Below are 25,702 nucleotides of genomic sequence, written 5' to 3' on the forward strand. Positions count from 1 at the left end.
TTAAAAAGCTTTGCTTTTCATACTTATAATATATATATATATATATCTCCTAATTTTTCTATGTTGTTTAGAAAATAAAATCACAGCCTCATAAGAAGAATCCTTGGTTATTTCAATTCTAATTGCTCATTTCAGTTTTTCTACTAATTGCATATGTGAGAAATATTAATGTGTCATATTTCAGGACTTTATAAATAAATTGGTTTGTGTCATCATGTAATGCAATGGTTCCATTTTTTACACAGGGGGAAATTGCTATCTTTCTCATACCTCAAAGCTTTCTTCTCAGTTAACATACTCACAGTATGTTTTACAATTTGATGATGCATTTAATCCTTCTTGAGTCTCTGTTTCAGGGTCACTCATCTTACATACCTTGTCTCACTGCAAATTAGGTGCTTTGGTTTCCATGGTAACAGTCCTTGGTCAATTTCATTTTGCTGACTTGCTTTCTCTCTTTTTTACCTCTCTGTGGATCTCCTTGACACTGCCTTGGGCATAGGTGCTGAGTTTACCACTTTAACCTCCTCCTTATGTTTATTAACTGTTTATGAATGACTTACAACTTTATCATCATCCATACATGTTTGGTTGATAGACAATCTTGAATATTGAGGTGTATTATTAGAGAAAGCACATTTCAATATCAAATTGACTGACTAGTGTACACCTAAATATAAAACAGTAATTTAAGCAAAGACTTAGGAAATGAGGGTGTGAGATATACATTCATCTGACGGATAATCTTTGGAGCAATAAATACCATTCAGGAAAAGGGGAATTTCTAATACAAATTATGTCTTGTATTTTTAAAGACAGGCGAGGAGTCAGCATAATTGGAAATGTGATAGAAAGGAAAGTATGTAGATCAGACAGGACCTTGCAGACTTTTACTGAGAATGAATAGGTACTTCAAACAGAGTTCTGGGCAAAAGACCAATAAAGTAATATCTGTAAGTTAGTAAAAGTGTAATATTCAGATGGAAACAGGACAGGTCATGAATATTTGTAAATTAAATACATCCATATAAAGTCATTTCCTATGACGCCAAGAGACAGAACTAGAACATAACATCTCAACTCTATTCCCAGTCATCGTTTGCTCTGTAAGTTTGATAATAAGTCTCTTTCAGAAAACTTATATATCTCTAAAACTGAAGTTAATAGGTGGAAGACATAGCTTCTGAGTTATATGGACTTTCTTACCTGTCATATAACTTCATCTAAGTCATTTTGTGAAGAGAGGAAGAATTGTCAATTTTCTACCTAGATCATCTTACATAACAACATTGGTAAATGCAAAAATGAGTTCTAGCCCTTATCTAATATTTATGCATTTTCTATACACAGAATTTTATTTATAAAATATACTAGGGCAGCTTATTCTGCTTAGATTTCTCCCAACTGCTGTTTTTTTTTATTTCTTTGTAACGTCATAGAAAAGTTGTCATATAGTCTGTGTCTATAATTATCCAGCTGTAAGCACAAAATGCTTCATAAATTTGGTATCTATTCTCTTTAAATTCTAGGGATTATATTCAGTCATACAAGTGTATAATAATACTGACATTAAGAAACTGTTGTAAAGAATGTTAGTAATTTCAATTCTACTAAATTCTTTGGGTAAATATAATTTTAGGGAAACATAATGCAATTTTACGTGATGCTTTTTTTCCTTTTTTAATTTCTTAGAAGATACTCCATGCTTTAACCCATTCTTATTATGATTTAACACTGAATTTTGTGGACTTTATAAATCAGTGTTTAAGTGGTAAATTCTGACTATATATGTATGTATGTATATATATATATAACATATATATATATGTGTGTGTGTGTGTGTGTGTGTGTGTGTGTGTGTGTATGTGTGTCTGTAAAGGTCATTTCAGTTGCAATACTAAAATCTGAGTCTGAATACTTTTTCTATTTTAGTTGAAAAGTTTTGGATTTCAGTGTGATGCATCTTTATTAGGCTAAATTGAGAAGCTTTTCATTGTATATCACAAGGAAAGCACTTAAGACACAAAGCTAATGATAGAATCCACACTCTCAAGTAATTTAGAGACATCACAGGAGGGTAGGCAAAAGCAACTTTACTAATAAATGTGTGGATAAAACTTTTTTGATGATTATTATGGAAATCTTTAGCTACTATAAAGATGAATAATTGATAATTTAAAATAAAAAATATTTTCCTATAAAAATTGCAACCAGGCTTGGAATTATACATCTAATTCTCCATACTGAAATATGATGTTCAACTAAGAAAATTTTACTGTTTTGCTGATTCTTCAATGTTTTGCTGATTCTCTTCAATGATTTCATACAAATTTTTGTAATATAATTATGACTTTTTGCTGTGGGCTAGACCTGGCCAGGTCGTCTTTCTTGTCAATTGTCCTTGAGTCAGTGAATGGGGAAGAACATCAGCAGAAGAAGACTTTTGTCTTATGAGATATTTGGGGTTGCTGTATAATAATTAAAAGTTGGCTTACCTAAGTCTAAGTTAACTTTGCTACTGTAGCAGACCTACCTGCCTTCTGTGCTCCTCTGAAGCCAGAAACTGCAGTCTCTGCCACTGAGCACCTCATCATTAAACAGCAAGGGATTAGGTACAATAGCCTGGGTTCTATCTCAGCAGGAACTATGCTGCTCTTTCAGCCTCCTAGTTGAAGTCACAGCAAGGAAAAGGGACACTGAAAAGTGATTTTAGCATTTATTTCTAAATTGTAAACTGTTACCTATTAAAGCTCTCTAAGGAAAAGGGAGAAAACAGAATGAATGAAAGGGGGAGATAAAGAAAAAAATTTCGCTCTCCTCTTTTTGCCCACAGCATTTATACATCTTTCAGAATACAGAATCACATGGTAAAAAGTTCATCACAAGTTTACACATAAATTCAAGTCATAAATTGATAAAGATGTCTACAACAGTGAATGTTTATATGCATAGCAATTAGGAGGAATAATTTAGCCAAACATTCATCACCTGTTACAGCTTCGCAGGTTCATTATAAGTTAAAAACCATATCTAAGTTATTAGCGAAGTGTTATATAGACAAACCCAGTCAGTATTTTATCTTCTGTCCTAAAGCCTATAACAAATAGTTAGTTCCCTTTTCATTACCTTTGGTAAACGGTTTTACAACCTCTTGGAATGTGCTCAGAGTAGTAGAAAGTCTTGTTACTATCTAGAAGCAATTAACTGGTGACACAGGGCAGAGTTCTCATTGAAATTTTGATTTTCAGAAAAGGACCTAATAGTAGTCCAACTATAAAGGAGATGAATAAATACTTATTTAATTTTAGGAATTCTTATAGGATAATCATTAAATTAAGAATTCATGTTTTTGTCTATGTAGCATCACAAGGCAGTATATCTTCATAGTTCTGCAGAGATCTGCTCAAAGGAGTGGACTAATACTTAGTGGTTTTTATATATGTAACAATAACAGGAAAAGCATAGTAATAGCAGGAATCTCTCCTAAAATGATTTTCTCCTGAGCCTTGCCTATCAGAGATCCATATAGATTTTAATCTAAGGCGGTCATCTCAGGAAGATCACCTGCTAGTTATTAGCTTATCTTGCATGGCTCCTGACAACAGTTATAGACCTTAAAAATGTGTAGTATAGTTTGAGATGCCACAAAAACTAAATTTAGGAAACTGGACAAAGTAGAAAGGCATCACTGTGAGAGAGACAAGATTAATGTTATAAGTGTATTGTTTGACTGGATAAAGCACTCAATATCTTAAGCAAGAAGATAATATGAAAATAAGATTGACCAAGTAAATTGTCACAAAATGGTATTAAATAATAGAATATATAACTCTGAGAATACCAGTTTGTTCTTTTGTTTGTTTTGTATTTTAAAATGTTTAGTGACTAGGAATTCACTTGGAACAAGCAATAACTCTGCCTAATCATGCTCTGTTTATATACTGTCTTAATATACACAGATTTACCACAATCATAGTATGCCAAGAGAGGAAGGATTTATTTGAGCTTAGCATAGTTCTCACAATATTGACTCCCCAAGAATATAATTGAGTATTAATTTGGCAGTCAGCACAGCAGTTGGCTGTACTATTACCTCTTCAGAACAACTGAGGTCCCATGTATGTGTGCTATGTGTGCTAATATTTGTTAATGTATGCACACACTGAGGGGCTTCAAAGCATCTTGAAGCCCAGGGCTTCCTGATTTTACCTCATTAAAAAATAATAATTTTCGTGGATACTCTTAATGAGAAAAAATCACATGCTATAACACTATTATTTTTCTCCTAGTGAATACTGTCATGAAGTGATTTTTCTAAACACAAAGCTACCTTCTGTGCATAAAAAATATTAAGGGCCAACCCATACAAGACATTCATAAAAACACATCTTATTCTAGACTAAATTGAACTGTATTAGAATTGCTTCAGAATCATAGTCTGGAAAAGATTTTTTCAAAATTAGAACTATCTAAAGTTAATGATTTTAATCTTGTTTCATAAATGGGAAACATGTAAGTAAATTTGGTACAGATTATGTTTTTCTACAATGGCTTCCATTTGCTAAAAAGAGACAATTCTTTGAAGATGGGCTATACCTATACTTATCTGTGTGCACAAAGATATAATATAGAATGTAGTGAGAAATATGCTAGCCTAAAAAAGTGGTGGCTGTAGTAATACATTGTTTCTAAAGTCCATGATTTGTTAGCAGTATCTGGTATGATTCCCTTCCTGTTGTGATATTTCCTAGTATCCAATCTATAGATAAAGTACTATAGACAACTAAAGACCTCTGGGAGAAGGAAAATTAGCTGTGCCCAAGGATAAGACTTCATATTGTTTACACAATACAACACAGTCACCCATGAAAGTATGTATATATAAACAACAAAAATGAACCGAGTAGGTTGTATTTGCATATTTTGGGGTGTGTGTGTGTGTGTGTGTGTAAAACAATAATAAAGTAGAAGTTATTATTTTGAGTGTATGAGAGCACTGGGGGATTAGAAAGAGGGAAGCACTTGATAGGGATAGGAAGGTGGAAAGAAAGGGGGTGAGAATTGTGTAATTGTATCTTAATTAAAACTGTATGAAAATAAAAATAAATAAAAGACGAAACTAAAATTGTTCAATAGTTTTCGTGTGCCCACAGTTGGACAGAGAACATAATACCCATTTTCTAAATCATCAAAATTCTAACCATCCCTTTAGAGTTGGTTTCCTTTCCTTCGTCTTGATAAATGAAAAATACAGAAACTATTTAATAGAATTCTACAGCTTTTGGTAATACTTAAAACATATAAATATACAAAATCTTTGTCTTTTTAAACTTTTCTAATATTTATTCATTCTTTTCTATGACGCAGTGCACTAGACACTATTTTTTTATAGTTGTTGTTTTCCTGAAATGATACTTCAATCAGGCTAAATACTAGTTTGACCTTGGAACTTACGCCTCGCTTATTGAGAAAGATAGATAAATATTATTCTGATAAATATGGGAAAGAATACAGGGAGAAAAAAAGATAATGTCCCCAGAGATTGATACCTGCATTGTGTATGTATAGAAATTTAAAAATATGTCAAGATTATTTTCAAGTTACTGAAAAATTTGTCACCCCACGTCTAGAATGTACAATTTGATGCGTAAGTGCTTTTGAACCTTTGATTCAGATTGGACATGACTCACCCAAATACATTCATTCTGCCTCTTTACCAAGTCACCCTAGAGAGGGAAGTTGCCTTCCAGCTTTCCCTAAAGTAAGTCAGTTACTGATACAGAGTCCCTTAGCTCCACAACAGGCTTTGCTTCCTTGTCTTGAGCAATGCTGATAGCTATCAAAAGTTCTAATAAGCCATGAAGGAAGAGAAAAAGTATGAACTGTGAAAGATGGGGGTTCAAGTTGGGTAGAAGGAAGTTATGCTACAACCTTAGTGAACCTAGTTACTAATTAGGATCCACTTCTCTGTCCAGTAGCAACACTTTGAGATTCTTAAGAGTATTCCCCTTGACAAGCATTGATAGGTATTAGAGATTTAATAATCTTTAAACATAGAAATTCATAGGGCTTTAGAAAACTGCATACATTTCAATATGTACTATATCAATTCAAATATATTTAAATGGGTTTTTAAGCAATCATTACTGAAACATAGTAGTGGTATCTAGAAACAAATGAGGATTTAAGAAGACATACTATCTGCCTGAATTCTGCTTTGTAAATAAAAATTCTATTTGAAGACTAAGTAACGAGGAAAATATTAGTTTTCCTATTTTGGTGAAATAAAGTTATTAATTGGAATATTTAGTAGCAATGATAGTTGTAGGAGACACATAAGAGATAGTTTAAGAAATAGACTTTTGATTGTAAGATATAATCACAAACATCAGAGATATTCTTCAATTAGTCAAAAGTCTCACAGAATCTTGTATTTAGTCCTATGAAGACAAGAGTCTTCAGAGCAGTGACCAAATAATATGAGTGAATGAACAGCTAAGCCACAATATGTCAGAAAACACAAGAGAATTTTCAGAAAAATGAGCGCAAAATGTTATGTCTGACTGAAGCAATGTCCTTACATTTTAATGCTGTTAAATTTACTAGTAAAATATAATCTCAAAAGGCAGAATCATGATATGAAATTTATAATGGGCATGATCGTAGCTGGCCATGAGGTACGATATCTTATAACTGGCTTTTCAAAGTGCAAGTATTTCTTCTGGGAAGTTTTAAATGTGCTCTAATTATTTTGCAGTTATTCAAGAACAAATAGGGTAAGATAATATGGAATTATGTTAGGAAAAATACCATCATTAGACAAGGTAAAAAATTTAAAAATGAAAAGTACATCATAATTTGACCATAGAAGCTTTTGAGAGAACAGTCTCAAATGTCCATGAATACTGACCATTTATTCCACATAAAATATTTGTTCCTGATTAGTGTGTTTATGCTCTAGATCATAAAGAATATAAAATATGCACTATATACAATTGTTGTGGAAAGCCTTGGACTCTAAATAACCCATGTAACTGCACTTAATTAGAAATAAATTTACATATTATTTCAGTCTTCTTTCTGATTCTGTGTGTTAAAAAATATGAGCCTGCCAACTGTTTTCTGGTTGCTCAATTAAAGAATGCCTGATATATATATATATATATATATATATATATATATATATATAACTATAGGTATTTATGGTACAAAAATATTTATAGAAAATCTTTTATTTTTGTTTTTGCCTTGCCTCAGCTTTTATAATGTCCCCTATTATATGTGGTATCTAATAAAAATATCCAAATTCACAATAGAAATATGAATTTCAATTTCTATGAATTTGAATTTTTTCACTTGCCTATATTGTGTAAACAAATTGCACAGAAAATTGTTTTTAAAATGTAAGGTGTTAACATATGCTAGGGACCCTGAATATCAAGCCTACAAAACCAACTATATATGGAAATAAAGCTCCTAAAGGATAATGATTAGTTTGTTCTGAAATTTTAAGTCATTTTCACAGATAATACCACATTTTCCTAAAGATTTAGTTTTCTGGGCCATTTTGAATTAAGAGGCATGTATATAAACACATCTACCATACCATGTTCTTTTGACTTGCTTTCCCTTCTTATCTAAGAGATGGGCTGATTATGGCTTTGGAAGGACTCAAAATTTGGTAATTTATGTTGTGTGGTTTTGTATTTTTTGACTAAAGTATTTCAGTCATATCCTAAAATGTGCGCACATTTTATTTCCACGAAAAGTTGCTTGAAGCTTCTGGGTCAGCTCATCAATTTGTGTGCATTCTACCTTTCCTCCTTAGGAGGTCCAGGCAAAAAGGACTCCTGTAAATGAAACTGAATCATCCCACTCTGGAATTCTTTTTAGTCTTTCAGTTTCATCCATATTTTTGAATCTTTCTTTTATACTTTCCACAGTGAACAGTGGGACATCTGTAGAGAAATGGTACTGTTGCAAGGGTAGGGTTAGAACACTTACTAATTGTTGTAACGTCAGACTATTATGACTAAAAGAATGATTGCCATTATCTCAGTACTAATGTTATATACCTAACACTGCATATGAGTTTTATTTTGCTTATTAGTTTTAGGATTCCATTATTTAACCATAATAGGCAAATATCTGGCCTAAACTGAGTTTATTATGATGGATCTAATCCATCTCTCTGTTTTACCCGATCCCTGTAGAAATCTTTTACCTCTGAGACTATTACAGCCTCATAATTACTACTTTCTAACATTTTAAAACCAAAGTCTTGGTCAGTTTTCAGCGACTATTATCAACATGCATCTGGCATATGGAGTTTTGATTTATATCTAAGTAGATTTCCCCTTTCACAATATTCTCCTCCTTTACTGACTTGTCTAATGAAATCTTCACTGAGAAATAATTATACAACAGACACTTTTGTGTTCTAAAAAGCATCGTAATAGATAGGAAGAATGTATCCTCCTCTTTATAAAACATCGGAAAGCGGAAGTGTAGACAACACACCGCTGAACAAACACCTTTCTCAACAGATGCACCACTTACAAGGAAGTGTCTAGTTAGGATTTCTATTGGTGTGGTAAAACACCATGACCAAAAGCAACTTAGGGACTAAAGGGTTTATTTCTTATTACACTTCTACAGCAATGTCTATTATAGAAGAAATTCGGGGCAAGAATTCAAACAGGGCAAGTACCTGAAACAGGAGCTACTAAAGGAGCTGCAGAGGCATGCTTCCTTCTGAGCTTCTCTTCCTGGCTTGTTTGGCCTGCATTCTTCCCTATACAACCCAGGACCATGGGTAGCATGTCCCACAGCAATCTGGGACCTCTCACATTAAACAAGAAAATACCACACAGACTTGCCTACAGTCTAATAGTCTTTTGTTTCTCATTTGAGAGTTTGTTTTCACGTATATGTCCAAATTGAAGTCAAGTTGTCCAATCAGCACAGAAGTCCATAAAATAGTCTCATTAATGGTTACTGGTTACTATGACAAGGCAGGGAATGTGTAGTTCAGATGAGAGACTGCATTTATATTTCAAATGTTATTCCCTTTCCAGGTTTCCCGGACATAACCCCCATATCCCTTACAAATACGTGAATGGGACACAATGTCTATGATTGTTTTCTGTACTTGGTATCGATAGAATGAAGCCCTGGTTATATATCTTTATGAATCTTTCTATTCTTCATTGTCCCAAATTCTCAGGCTGGTAATTTTTAAAGTTATCATTTAATATTATTAGTTTTCTACCATTTCAATTAGATAATTATAAAATTAGATACATTCTGAATTATGAGAAGCACAAAGTTTATTTTCAAATTTAATACATATGTTATACATCCATTATTTCTTTCTGTCTTTACCAGAAGAATGTCTCTAACTATTTTGATGTTCAGTTGCCATTTCATATTTTATACATGAAGGGCGGAGAGTGATTAAGTGGAAACTAGGGAAAAAAGCAAGAGGTGAATCAAAGTTTGAATTTCTTTTCTCTAGAATTAAATTAAAAAATAGCAATTGTCTAATCAGCATTTATGTTGAAAAGATACAATGAATAATAGTGGCTCTTTCACTCTCTAGCCATATAGAATAACATTCATTACTTTGGTACTCTAATGTTCTCTAAATAGTTTATGATCTTTAAGATTCTTGTTTGCAACAGGAAGTCAAGTGTTAACTAGACAGAATGTGTGAGAAGAGGTCTCTGCTTGTGAGATCCCAGTAGGAGAGAAATAGTTTAGAGAAGGCTAAATATTCTCATATAAAGAACACATACCATAAAAACATACAATAGCACCATCTAATCCCTTGAAAGGACCACAGATAGGAGGGGAAGGAAGACAGGAGCAATCAGTTCAGCTACCATCATCTTCTGTCCTATCTTACTGAACTTGTCTCTCCTACCAGTCTACATTGCTTGAACATGAAAACTGTAGCCAAAGGATGGATTACCTCTGTATAATGTCAATTGCATTCAAGTGTGTGTGTGTGTGTGTGTGTGTGTGTATGTGTGTGTGTGTGTGATTCCTGTGTTTACACAAACAGATATTAGTTGGATTTTATTTTGTGTGTATATGTGTGCATGTGTTTACTGATGTGTGTAGACCTAAGAGTACATATTTGTGAAGGTCAGAGGGAATCAGCTTCAATGTTTCACTTCCAGCACTAATCATCCCCCACTCCCTACTTTTCAATGGCCCATAAGTTGACAAGTAATAAAAGTCAGCTCGCAATCAAGCTGTAGTTTTCTGTTCCTGCCTCCTCAATAATGAGTTTCCAAGCTTATGCTGCCATGTCTATTTTACATAGATTCTGGAAATTGAACTCACATCATTCTGCTTGCAAAATAAACACTTTTCTGACTGAGCTATGTCCTTGCCATGGATAGCCTTTACATAAGAGGGATATGTAACACCAGAATCCCCTCAAAACCAAGTTGAAAAACCAATCTCTTATGTATACATTACTCTTTTCTTAGGGATTTCTATGTTGTTGAACACCAAATTGTTTGCATACTTAAACACTTTTGTGTAAAACAGCAATCAACATTTATATACAGTATCTTTGCAATACACAGCTTAAGATTCCTTCAAGTAGGGAAGCCCTTGGTCCTGCTAAGACTGAACCCCCAGTGAATATGACTGTTGAGGGAGGGCGGTAATGGGGGGAGGATGGGGAGGGGAATACCCATATAGAAGGCGAAGGGGAGGGGATAGGGGGATGTTGGCCCAGAAACCGGGAAAGGGAATAACATTCGAAATGTAAATAAGAAATACTCAAGTTAATAAAAAAAAAATGAGATGAGCCCAGTTGGGGACCCTGAGTACCACTGATTCTGAGTTGTAATAACCTTTGTCAGAATACTACAGTTTCAGGGACAGCTACCAATACAAATAAACAATAAAACTGAGGCAACAAAAATACTTAAACTGATCTTCCTGGTTGCTGCCCCCGCGGAGAGCTCATAAGCAACACCCCACAAGCAAACTTGAGCCTCGGGACCACAGGTAAGACAAAACTTCCTGCTCCAAGCGACCTGGTGAACTCAAGACACAGGCCCACAGGAACAGCTGAAGACCTGTAGATAGGAAAAACTACACGCCCAAAACCAGAACACTCTGTTCCCATAACTGGCTGAAAGAAAACAGGTCTACAGCACTCCTGACACACAGGCTTATAAGACAGTCTAGCCACTGTCAGAAATAGCAGAACAAAGTAACAGTAGAGATAATCTGATGGCGAGAGACAAGCGCAGGAACCCAAGCAACAGAAACCAAGACTACATGGCATCATCGGAGCCCAATTCTCCCACCAAAGCAAACACGGAATATCCAAACACACCAGAAAAGCAAGATCTAGTTTCAAAATCATATTTGATCATGATGCTGGAGGACTTCAAGAAAGACATGAAGAACTCCCTTAGAGAAACACAGGAAAACATTAATAAACAAGTAGAAGCCTACAGAGAGGAATCACAAAAATCCCTGAAAGAATTCCAGGAAAACATAAATAAACAAGTAGAAGCCTATAGAGAGGAATCACAAAAATCCCTGAAAGAATTCCAGGAAAACACAATCAAACAATTGAAGGAATTAAAAATGGAAATAGAAGCAATCAAGAAAGAACATATGGAAACAACCCTGGATATAGAAAACCAAAGGAAGAGACAAGGAGCTGTAGATACAAGCATCACCAACAGAATGCAAGAGATAAAAGAGAGAATCTCAGTAGCAGAAGATTCCATAGAAATCATCTACTAAACTGTCAAAAGTAATGTAAAGCAGAAGAAGCTACTGGTCCAAAACATACAGGAAATCCAGGAATCAATGAGAAGATCAAACCTAAGGATAATAGGTATAGAAGAGAGTGAAGACTCCCAGCTCAAAGGACCAGTAAATATCTTCAACAAAATCATAGAAGAAAACTTCCCTAACCTAAAGAAAAGAGATACCCATAGGCATACAAGAAGCCTACAGAACTCCAAATAGATTGGACCAGAAAAGAAACACCTCCCGTCACATAATAGTCAAAACACCAAACGCACAAAATAAAGAAAGAATATTAAAAGCAGTAAGGGAAAAAGGTCAAGTAACATATAAAGGCAAACCTATCAGAATCACACCAGACTTTTCGCCAGAAACTATGAAGGCCAGAAGATCCTGGATTGATGTCATACAGACCCTAAGAGAACACAAATGCCAGCCCAGGTTACTGTATCCTGCAAAACTCTCAATTAACATAGATGGAGAAACCAAGATATTCCATGACACAACCAAATTTACACAATATCTTTCTACAAATCCAGCACTACAAAGGATAATAAATGGTAAAGCCCAACATAAGGAGGCAAACTATACCCTAGAAGAAGCAAGAAACTAATCGTCTTGGCAACAAAACAAAGAGAAGAAAAGCACACAAACATAACCTCACATCCAAATATGAATATAACAGGAAGCAATAATCACTATTCCTTAATATCTCTCAACATCAATGGTCTCAACTCCCCAATAAAAAGACATAGATTAACAAACTGGATACACAATGAGGACCCTGCATTCTGCTGCCTACAGGAAACACACCTCAGAGACAAAGACAGACACTACCTCAGAGTGAAAGGCTAGAAAACAACTTTCCAAGCAAATGATCGGAAGAAGCGAGCTGGAGTAGCCATTCTACTATGAAATAAAATCAATTTTCAACTAAAAGTCATCAAAAAAGATAAGGAAGGACACTTCATATTCATCAAAGGAAAACTCCACCAAGATGAACTCTCAATCCTAAATGTCTCTGCCCCAAATAAAAGGCCACCTACATATGTAAAAGAAATCTTATTTAAGCTGAAAGCACACATTGAACCTCACACAAAAATAGTAGGAGATTTCAACACCCCACTCTCATCAATGGACAGATCATGGAATCAGAAATTATACAGAGATGTAGACAGACTAAGAAAAGTCATGAAACAAATGGACTTAACAGATATTTATAGAACATTCTATCCTAAAGCAAAAGGATATACATTCTTCTCAGCTCCTCATGGTACTTTCTCCAAAATTGACCATATAATTGGTCAAAAAACGGGCCTCAACAGGTACAGAAAGATAGAAATAATCCCATGCGTGCTATCGGACCACCACGGCCTAAAGCTGATCTTCAAAAACAATAAAGGAAGAAAGCCTACATATACATGGAAGTTGAACAATGCTCTACTCAACGATAACCTGGTCAAGGAAGAAATAAAGAAAGAAATTAAAGACTTCTTAGAATTTAATGAAAATGAAGGTACAACATACCCAAACTTATGGGACACAATGAAAGCTGTGCTAATAGGAAAACTCATAGCTCTGAGTGCCTGCAGAAAGAAACAGGAAAGAGCATATGTCAGCAGCTTGACAGCACACCTAAAAGCTCTAGAACAAAAAAAAGCAAATACACCCAGGAGGAGGAGAAGGCAGGAAATAATCAAACTCAGAGCTGAAATCAGCCAAGTAGAAACAAAAAGGACCATAGAAAGAATCAACAGAACCAAAAGTTGGTTCTTTGAGAAAATCAACAAGATAGATAAACCCTTAGCCAGACTAACGAGGGGACACAGAGAGTGTCCAAATTAACAAAATCAGAAATGAAAAGGGAGACATAACTAAAGATTCAGAGGAAATTCAAAAAATCATCAGATCTTACTATAAAAGCCAATATTCAACAAAACTTGAAAATCTGCAGGAAATGGACAATTTCCTAGACAGATACCAGGTACCGAAGTTAAATCAGGAACAGATAAACCAGTTAAACAACCCCATAACTCCTAAGGAAATAGAAGCACTCATTAAAGGTCTCCCAACCAAAAAGAGCCCAGGTCCAGACGGGTTTAGTGCAGAATTCTATCAGACTTTCATAGAAGACCTCATACCAATATTATCCAAACTATTCCACAAAATTGAAACAGATGGAGCACTACCGAATTCCTTCTATGAAGCCACAATTACTCTTATACCTAAACCACACAAAGACCCAACAAAGAAAGAGAAATTCAGACCTATTTCCCTTATGAATATTGACACAAAAATACTCAATAAAATTCTGGCAAACCGAATCCAAGAGCACATCAAAACAATCATCCACCATGATCAAGTAGGCTTCATCCCAGGCATGCAGGGATGGTTTAATATACAGAAAACCATCAACGTGATCCATTATATAAACAAACTGAAAGAACAAAACCACATGATCATTTCATTAGATGCTGAGAAAGCATTTGACAAAATTCAACACCCTTTCATGATAAAAGTTCTGGAAAGAATAGGAATTAAAGTCCCATACATAAACATAGTAAAAGCTATATAGAGTAAACCAGTTGCTAACATTAAACTAAATGGAGAGAAACTTGAAGCAATCCCACTAAAATCAGGGACTAAACAAGGCTGCCCACTCTCTCCCTCCTTATTCAATATAGTTCTTGAAGTTCTAGCCAGAGCAATCAGACAACAAAAGGAGATTAAGGGGATACAGATTGGAAAAGAAGAAGTCAAAATATCACTATTTGCAGATGAGATGATAGTATATTTAAGTGATCCCAAAAGTTCCACCAGAGAACTACTACAAGCAAGTAAAAGATCTGTATGATATGAACTTCAAGCCTCTGAAGAGAGAAATTGAAGAAGACCTCAGAAGATGGAAAGATCTCCCATGCTCATGGATTGGCAGGATTAATTTAGTAAAAAAGGCCATTCTACCAAAAGCGATCTACAGATTCAATGCAATCCCCATCAAAATACCAATCCAATTCTTCACAGAGTTAGACAGAACAATTTGCTAATTCATCTGGAATAACAAAAAACCCAGCATAGCTAAAACTATTCTCAACAATAAAAGGACTTCAGGGGGAATCACTATCCCTGAACTCAAGCAGTATTACAGAGCAATAGTGATAAAAACTGCATGGTATTGGTACAGAGACAGACAGATAGACCAATGGAATAGAATTGAAGACCCAGAAATGAACCCACACACCTATGGTCACTTGATTTTTGTCAAAGGAGCCAAAACCATCCAATGGAAAAAAAGATAGCATTTTCAGCAAATGGTGCTGGTTCAACTGGAGGTCAACATGTAGAAGAATGCAGATCGATCCATGCTTATCACCCTGTACAAAGCTTAAGTCCAAGTGGATCAAGGACCTCCACATCAAACCAGACACACTCAAACTAATAGAAGAAAAACTAGGGAAGCATCTGGAACACATGGGCACTGGAAAAAATTTCCTGAACAAAACACCAATGGCTTATGCTCTAAGATCAAGAATCGACAAATGGGATCTCATAAACTGCAAAGCTTCTGTAAGGCAAAGGACACTGTGGTTAGGACAAAATGGCAACCAACAGATTGGGAAAAGATCTTTACCAATCCTACAACAGATAGAGGCCTTATATCCAAAATATACAAAGAACTCAAAAAGTTAGACCGCAGGGAGACAAATAACCCTATTAAAAGATGGGGTTCAGAGCTAAACAAAGAATTCACAGCTGAGGAATGTCGAATGGCTGAGAAACACCTAAAGAAATGTTCAACATCTTTAGTCATAAGGGAAATGCAAATCAAAACAACACTGAGATTTCACCTCACACCAGTGAGAATGGCTAAGATCAAAAACTCAGGTGACAGCAAATGCTGGCGAGGATGCGGAGAAAGAGGAACACTCCTCCATTGTTGGTGGGATTGCAGACTGGTACAACCATTCTGGAAATCAGTCTGGAGGTTTCTCAGAAAATTGGACATTGAACTACCTGAGGATCCATCTATACTTCTCTTTGGCATATACCCAAAAGATGCCCCAACATATAAAAAAGACACATGCTCCACTATGTTTATCGCAGCCTTATTTATAATAGCCAGAAGCTGGAAAGAACCCAGATGCCCTTCAACAGAGGAATGGATCAGAAAATGTGGTACATCTACACAATGGAATATTACTCAGCTATCAAAAACAATGACTTTATGAAATTCATAGACAAATGGTTGGAACTGGAAAATATCATCCTGTGTTAGGTAACCCAATCACAACAAAACACACATGGCATGCACTCATTGATAAGTGGCTATTAGCCCAAATGCTTGAATTACCCTAGATGGATAGAACACATGAAACTCAAGACGGATGATCAAAATGTGAATGCTTCACTTCTTCTTTAAAAGGGGAACAAGAATACCCTTGGCAGGGAAGAGAGAGGCAAAGATTAAAACAGACACAGAAGGAACACCCATTCAGAGCCTGCCCCACATGTGGCCCATACGTATACAGCCACCCAATTAGACAAGATGGATGAAGCAAAGAAATGCAGGCCGACAGGAGCTGGATATGGATCTCTCCTGAGAGACATAGCCAGAATACAGCAAATACAGAGGCGAATGCCAGCAGCAAACCACTGAACTGTGAATAGGACCCCCGTTGAAGGAATCAGAGAAAGAACTGGAAGAGCTTGAAGGGGCTCGAGACCCCATATGAACAACAATGCCAAGCAACCAGAGCTTCCAGGGACTAAGCCACTACCTAAAGACTATACATGGACTGACCCTGGACTCTGACCTCATAGGTAGCAATGAATATCTTATTAAGATCACCAGTGGAAGGGGAAGCCCTTGGTCCTGCTAAGACTGAACCCCCAGTGAATGAGATTGTTGGGGGGAGGGCGGCAATGGGGGAAGGATGGGGAGCGGAACATCCATAAAGAAGGGGAGGGGAGGGATTAGGGGCATGTTTGCCGGGAAACCAGGAAAGGCAATAACACTCAAAATATAAATAAGAAATACTCAAGTTAATAAAAAAAATACTTAAATCAAAAAAAAAAAAGATTCCTTCAAGTAAATATCTGAGAATGGTACAAAACGGGCACATAGAAAATCCTCTCTTAGTGTTTTGTTTTGTTTTGTTTTGTTTTTTGAATCTTCATCTTGAATTCCACAATGAATGGATGGCTGTTTCTATCAGCACACCTTGTTTTCCTTGTACTTTTGACTGTGGAAAGATGAAATCTCAGTGTAGTTTTGTTTTGCATCTCTATGAAGCTAGTTATCTTGAAACCCCTCTCTCATGTTTATTAGCCATTCATGTTTCATCTTTTGAGATCTGCTTGTTCATTTCATCATTCCAGTTATTGATAGGGTGAATTGTTTTCTTGCTTTGTTTTTCAGTACTTTTATACAAATCCCTAAAATTGTCTATGTGGAGTGAAACTGTCTAGATGGACATAGGGGAAGAGTGGAAGGGGAGAGAGGAAACACAAGACAAAGTACAGGGTGAAAGGGAGTATAATCAACATATTTGCATGTCTAAAATATTTTAATTGAAAAATAATTTGTTTTTTTTTCAGTGAAATATGGAATTATTTTGTTTTCTATGGCTAAGAGAATAATCAGCATTGAATGCTCATCAACATGATTTTTGGAAATATCTGAGACTGGAATAAAGAGTTAACATCTTTTTATTTATGAGTCTAACTTATACAATAGGGAAAAATCAGATAGGCTGATAACAAAATTTCAATTAAACTACAGATAGTATCACATGACTAATAGGTGTGATTCCAAACCTCTGTATCACATTTGTCACAGCATAGACACTCTCTTTAACAGTTGATGAAAGACTAAGTAGATGATTTTTAATCAGGCAATAATAACCATGTCAGTACGTTCCTATTTTTATAGCAAGAGGAGTAATTCCTTCTTTACTTGATAGCCTCTCTTTGGGTAGTTGGGTTTTGTTATTGTTTTATTTGTTTTCTAACCTGACCTCACAATATCATACTTTATTTCTGAATTCAGACTTGTAATGTGCACTAGGTGAAGCATCATATATGTCATATATGTCTAGTTACTGTGAAATAAAAACTATGATGAGTCCATTTGTCATTGGTGAGATCACCAATGCCAATGTTAATAAATCTGTAATCAATAAGAAGTAGATAGTGAGTACAAATACACAGGAAGGTAATGCTTAGTAAGCAACTCCTGCTGACTCAACTCACCTCATCTGTTCTTCAGTTCCACCAATGCCATTTTTTTGTCCAACTCAATATTCACATTGCTCCTTTCTCCATTTCTGTGGGAAAGTTCCAGAGTAAAGAACTATTTAAACATAGGTTTAGGGGATTGGAGAGATGGCTCAGTGGTTAAGAGCACTGGTTGTTCTTCCAGAGGTCCTGAGTTCAATTCCCAGCAACCACATGGTAGCTCACAACCATCTGTAATTGGATCCAATGCTCTCTTCTGGTGTGTCTGAAGACAGCTACAGTCTACTCATATATAAAATAAACATAGGTTTATATATTTCACTGGAGCAAGGAGCATAAACCATATTTCAGTCTGTTAAGGAATCTATAGTTTCTGTCAACATTATTTATCAAGTTATGTTTATTTAATATTCATTTGGATGTGTTTTGCTTTCAAAACTAGATAGAATCAGTTTTATTTAGTGTCTATTTACTTGTTCTTTTGGTTATTTTGTCACTCTAACTTATAAAGCTTTAAGTGCACCAAAACTTTATCTGTATTACTAAGTGTCAGCACTCATCTTAATACAGACTAGGAACATGATAAGATTGTTAATAAAACATCCAATATTCTAGTTCCATTGTGATTTTTGCCATGATCACATTGTTGCCTGTCATTTACATATTAGCAACACCACCAATGTACATCTAACCACTTACTACCTCTTTCCTTTGCTAAACACCCAGGTCTTACTTTCAGAAATGATTGCTTTGGAAAGGTCCCTGCTCAAGAAGTGTTTTATTTCTTTTCTAACAAATAACAAGAAGGATACTTCTTTTTCACAGAGCCTAAACCTTCCTGTTTACAAAGAATCAGTTACCTTAATCTGCAAAGTGCTGAAATGTGCATTTGTCTATTTTCCTTGGTATCTTTCAGTCTACCCTCATATGGAGATATGCTTTCATTCATTTTAACATTTTTAATTGAGGAATTCAAATAATCATAATATCTTTTGTCATAACTCATTCTTCTACCTGTTAGCAAAATCATGATATCTAAAATGATCAAATATTTCCTAACCTGGTCACTGGCAGTAGCCCAGTATTGCCAGGTCCTTTGGAAAGAACATAGTCTTCAACAATGCCATTTAATGAAAAGAACAACCTGAGTGTGTAGGAGGATTAGTAACCTAGTTCTGTTTATTTCTAATCTTTATACTCACTGTTCTTTGATCTTCAGGAATGATGGCTCTCATGTCATGCACAAATGTGCAACAGTTAGCATTTAGTTTTGTGCAGGGACCAACTCTCTTTTCACCTTTCATGCACACATGTCTGCATTTGCCTTTCTTGAGAAAGCAAAATATGGTGTCTTTCATTTCAGCTTTTACTGTGAAAACAATAACACATCACAGAAATCATTGTATAATTTTGCATACTGCAGATACCTGAATTTGGAATAAATCAATTGTTGATGTGAAAATAAATGTAACATCTATCTATTGTGGTAGGACTTTTAGAATTCATTTTTTCCTATTTTGCTTGAGGTAATAACTGGGTGATTTTTGGTTTCATTGTCAGTATCTCTATAATTATTACTCATAACTGAATCTACTATGTGTTCATACTTGTATTACATTAAAGTTATAAAATAGACCTTGCAAGATTTAGAGTGGCTTTGAGATGGAGAGAAAAATTTTTTATGGCACTCTTCCTCTTTGCTTTGCATTGTTAAATCAGTTTTATTGATGTAATTTGACACACAAAGACATGTCCTTATTACATATACAATTAGATGAGTATTGACACTCATGAAAATATTCATGGCATTAACACCTAAACTATCTGTCTATCTGTCTGTCTTTTTGTCTGTTTGTCTCTATTTGCATCTCCCCCTATGTCCGCCTGCCCATCCATCTATCCATCCATCCATCTCTCTTTATCTGTCTATCTGTTCATGTATCTGTCTATCCACCCATCCAACATATATATATACACATATATATAATCATTTGCTACATGATGTCTTAAGCATATTTTTCTTCCAATTTCAAATTAATTATATCATTTAAATATCTTTCTCTTTCAATACAACATAGGAAAATTAGTTAACAGACATTAAATTACCATATAATATAAATATCATCAGACTTAAATTTTATAGAAAATGAAAATTCCCAATATATTTTGAGGTAAGGTGGGATCTTTGAACACTTATAAAGATCTACATACTGTCTAGATACAATGGGTTGCAAGGAATATAAACATCGTCATGCAAGGAACATCACAAAAAGAAAGTTAAATAATCAGTATTTTTTCATTTTCTATATTCAGATTCTTTTGAAAAGTACTCAAACTTGCAGGATGCCAGCAGATACCAATTGATAAACTAATCTAACTCATGAGAACGAGGGTACTATTTTACCATTTTAGACTATGATTCTATTTTTATTGGATATTTTATTTATTTACATTTCAAATGTTATCCTCTTTCCTAGTTTCCCCTCTGCAAAACCTGTATCCTATCCCCTCACTCCCTGCTTCTATGAGGGTGTTCTACTACCCACCTTCCCACCCCCACCTCACCACCCTAGCATTCCCCTACATTGGGGAATCGAGCCTTGACAGGACCAAGGGCCTCTCCTCCCATTGATGCCTGACAAGACCATCCTTTGCTACATGTGTGACTGGAGTCATGGTTGATAGTTTAGTCCTGGGGAGTTCTGAGGTTCTTATTGATTGATATTGTTGTTCTTCCTTTGCGGTTCAATCCTTCTTAGAGGGGAGAACAAAATACTCAGAGGAAATAGAGGGTTGGAGGTACTTGAGAAGAATAGAGGAAGGGGAGGGAAAAGGGGGGAGGATCAGATGTAGGATGGGACACAGATGATATACAGAGGGTCAGAAATTGAACTGAGGTATGTAGCAATGGGGGATGGGGAACTGGGAGTAGCCACCAGAAAATGCCAGATATCAGGAAAGTAAGAGGCTCCCAAGACTCAAAGGGTATGATTCACTAAAAAGCCCCAAAAGGGGGGAGGGAGAACCTGTGGAAACCATATCCAGAGGTTAGGCAAGGCCCCCAGTTAAGAGATGGGTCCACTCACTCATCTCCAAATTTTAGCCCAGAATTGCTCCTGTTTAAAGGAAATGTGGGGGCAAAATACAGAGTAGACAGTGAAGGAAAGGTCTTTCAGAAACTGTCCACCTGGGGATTCATCCCATATACAAACACCAAATCTAGACACTATTGTAGATGCCAAGAAGTGCTTGCTCTCAAGAACCTAATATAGCTGTCTCCTAAGAGGCTCTGCCAGAGGCTTACTGATACAGATGTGGATGCTTGCATTCGACTATTGGACTAAGCACGGGAATCCCAATGGAAGGGTTAGGGAAAGAACTGAAGGAGCTGAAGGTGTTTGCAACCCCATAGGTAGATTTTGATTCTTTTTTTTTTTTTTTAAAGACGTTCTCATTGACTGGTAAGCTCTCAAAATAAAACCATGAAAAAATAATGGGAAATTATCAGATATCAACAAGGAAGGTATATGAACAGTGTCTGTCCCCATTTCCTCTAAGATAATTCACATTCAGGCAAGGTAGAAATGATGGTTCTTATAATTAAATATTCTTATTTTCTGTTTTCAACGAACTTAGGTTAATAACAATAACTCCTTTACTTTGGGAAGGAAACAATTTGAGGAAAAATTAAATTCATATAGATAGATAGATAGATAGATAGATAGATAGATAGATATAGATATGGATGGAATTATGTTGAAATATATATATATATATATATATGATGAAATTTAGGACCTTATACTTATAGCTTCCTAACTTATCTATATCATTATCCCATAGCAATTTTTTATCATAGATATATTAAAGCACAGCATAATACTGCTCTACTGCATAAATTAATGATGTTTGTTATTTATATCATCTAGAGAGATACTATTTATTGACTTTGATGCCAAGGGGAAAAGACATTATTTCACTAGATTAAAAAAAAAAGCATCTTTAAATTACACTGTCCTACATGAGGGTGTGAGGAATATATATTGCCTGAGTTGGAATCTACAAATAACAGAAGATGACAGCTGTCAAGCATCAGTATGAGAAAAAGAAGAGCATTATTTAAGTGGGAATTATAAATTAGCATTATTTCACTAGTAACAAAAATAACAAATAGCTTCTCTCTAGATAGCAACTACTGTTGCACATTAAAATTCATTTTCATGCACAAGAAAGAATTGCAAATTCCTCAACGTTTAGATAAAACTATTCATGCACATACAAATGTCTCTGAGGGTTTTAAAAATCTTGCAAATGTCATGAAGAACTTCACAAATATTTTTTTTTCCAAAGCAGTGGCATAAGAGACACATGTAAATCATGCCAGTGTGACTGGAGTTAATATTTTATTATACAAACATGGCTGTGCTAAATGCCAATGTGCATTCTGAAACTGGCCGTGATTTCTGGAAGAAACAAGGAATAAGACATGAGAGGAGTTTGGGGTGGGGGGATGGAAAATGATGTTATTTTAATTTGATAGTTTCTCTTAAACTTAAGGAGATGTAATATACTTTTAATAATTACCATTTAAGATGTTTAATGTGCATTATAAACATTCAAACTATACAAATAATTTTTGTTTTTCGTTTTTGTTTTTGTTTTTGTTTTAATATGTGGTTTTGCTACCATGCCGATAAGGATATTGACCTCAGGTGCTCAAATGATACTTCTTTCTCAAACTATTTAAGTAGTTAGAATTATAGGTGTATCCCTCTTCATCTGACTTCAGAACACATTATCTTCTGTGTAAAATAGATAACCCCGTGGGGATTTTTCATCTATTAAAACTGGACCAGTTGATACAATGCTTAGTCTGCTTTATGATGTTCTAGAATGGACTCAAAGGTCAAAATCAAAGTGCTCAAAGACTCCTTGTGTGCCTGCTGAGGTAGCTTCCTCCTTTTTTAAAAAAAAAATCAGTAGAAGTAATTGTGGTATTTTTGCATAAGCAAGAAAAATAGTTGTCCTATCTTAAGTAGTCTGAAATGTGTAAAGACTGTCTGTTCACTGTTCTCCATAAAAATGTTTCCTGCCGACAGGAGCCGGATGTAGATCTCTCCTGAGAGACACAGCCAGAATACAGCAAACACAGAGGCGAATGCCAGCAGCAAACCACTGAATTGAGAATAGGACCCCGTTGAAGGAATCAGAGAAAGAACTGGAAGAGCTTGAAGGGGCTCGAGACCCCATATGTACAACAATTCCAAGCAACCAGAACTTCCAGGGACTAAGCCACTACCTAAAGACTATACATGGACTGACCCTGGACTCTGACCTCATAGGTAGCAATGAATATCCTAGTAAGAGCACCAGTGGAAGGGGAAGCCCTTGGTCCTGCTAAGACTAACCCCCAGTGAACTAGATTGTTGGGGGGAGGGCGGCAAGGGGGAGAGGATGGGGAGGGGAACACCCATAAAGAAGGGGAGGGGGGAGGGGGATGTTTGCCCGGAAACCGGGAAAGGGAATAACACTCGAAATGTATATAAGAAATACTCAAGTTAATAAAAAAAAAGTTTCCTGTCGATGCTAATCTAAAGTCAGAAATTATTGGGATAGAAAGAAGAGTACATCATCCAAGTCCACGATGCTTAGAATAGTAAATTTGTCTTCCATTTCCCCTGCAGTAGGCAAAAAAGAAAAAATTCTTTCCATAAAAGGAGATGTTATCTGCTTTCAATACTTAATATAATTTGAAAATAATTATAATATCAAGTTAAAATTCCTTACTATTTAACCTCACTTACTTTATACATGTTACATATTTACGTATAATTAATCTTTATATAAATGATTTCTAGACTCATTAATATACTTAACTTATAGATGAATTAAATAAACAAATGAACAAGTATAAATAGCAGACACAACAGAAATCAAATCTGAATTTAGATATTAGTAACTTCAAAAATATACTCATTTTATTAATGTTTAATTTTGTTTTTCACAATCATTTAATCAAAACTATATATTTTTAGTTTCCCACAGCAATATGACTCACTAAAACAAGGTCACAAATCCTTTATTCATGATACACTCTGGGGGACTCTAAGTAACTACTACCTTGGCTACTAAATCTCTTCCTTGCCCCAAGCCGACATCTGATAAGATTTTCCTCTCCTGAAACATTCATCTTCCCAATGAATCATCCCATTTTACCTGTCCTCAACAGGTCCAGAAAGCAAAACAAAAGAAAAAGAACAGGCAGCTTCATATTGATGAGTAGTTCACAACAGAGGTTCCAGAGTCTTTATATGAGAGAAAGATGGGCAATTTTTGTCTTTTCTGTCTCTCCCTGCAGTGGTAAGAATTCAGTCATTCATGTTTATCAAGTTACTGATCTGTTTATCTGTGCCTGGGGCAAAAGGCCAGACATTCCTTTGCTTTCATCTTGAGAACATAAAAGTATTGTTATTGTCAGCTGATGGTTTTGTTTCTATGTAACTATTTTTTTTTTTAAGAAAGGCAAATGTCCTTGGTGACATCCTTTGGTATGTCCTGGGGGATATAGACATAACTAAATCTTTGCTTATTTTTTCCTTCTGCTTCTTAAACAACTGTGTATAGTATAAATCAACTGCAAAGTTTACAAAGTCAAAAGAATCTGTCAATTTTTTTATCCCAATTTACTAGTCAAGAGGCCTTAACCAGTCCTTAAATATTACTGAAAATCCTCATTACGGTAGCTGAAATAAATCATTCTTTGCTGACAGTCTGTGCCATATACAATGTGGATTTCAGTGACAGTGAAGTTAAGAGAATTATCTAATGAAGTTTCTCTCTTCTCACAGAGCCCCTCCAAGATCTATGTGATATAATTATAAGATGTTACATACCAATACTGACAAGTTGTATGTCACGCTAATAAGAAAACTAATTACACAAATTCTCTGTAATATGCTGTTGTTAGGTATTGTGTATTAATGGAGTACCAGCAACAGATCTAAGTTCTCTTTTTCTTTGCTCTGTTTTGGCTACCCTGGTTTTAAGGATCAGGATATAGTAGGAATATTAGAAATGAATCTCACAGGCTTTTTTTAAAGCAGTTAAAATTAATTAAATTAGCCCAATTCCTAAACACCAAATTCTTCACTTAGTGGGAATGATAAAAGTAGTAATAAAAAATTAAAATATTATGAACTTAATTGTGCTTAATTGCTAAACACTGTAATCTGAAATGTTGGAAGATTATTCAATGGTGATTTGATGGGAAACAAATTCCTAGAGCCAGTTTTTTGTTTTTTTTTTTTTTTAATGGATTTGTAAAAACGGGATTGAGGAGCTATGAGATATTCTGAGCTATCTTTATTCTGTAGCATACTATAAAAAGAGATCAAATACTTGATAATTAACTCAAAGCACAGGTAAATAGACTCTGATTAAAGCAGCTACCAGTCCAAAGAGTTTTGTTAATGTTTGGTGTTCTGGATCAGGTCTAGTACTTTGAAGACAATTTCTAAACTTTATCACAACAGTTGTTATGAAGGCCACCCATGCCTTCGTAGGCAATCCAAAAACAAAGACAAGAAGAAATCAGCATGGAAATATGAAAAGTTCTCTTTGTCTGGCCATATGTTTCAAGATGATTTTCTCAGAACTAGTTCCTAGCACTTTGGAAAGG

Source organism: Rattus rattus, chromosome 4 (genome assembly GCF_011064425.1).
Source record: "Rattus rattus isolate New Zealand chromosome 4, Rrattus_CSIRO_v1, whole genome shotgun sequence".
NCBI classification, from domain to species: Eukaryota; Metazoa; Chordata; class Mammalia; order Rodentia; family Muridae; genus Rattus; species Rattus rattus.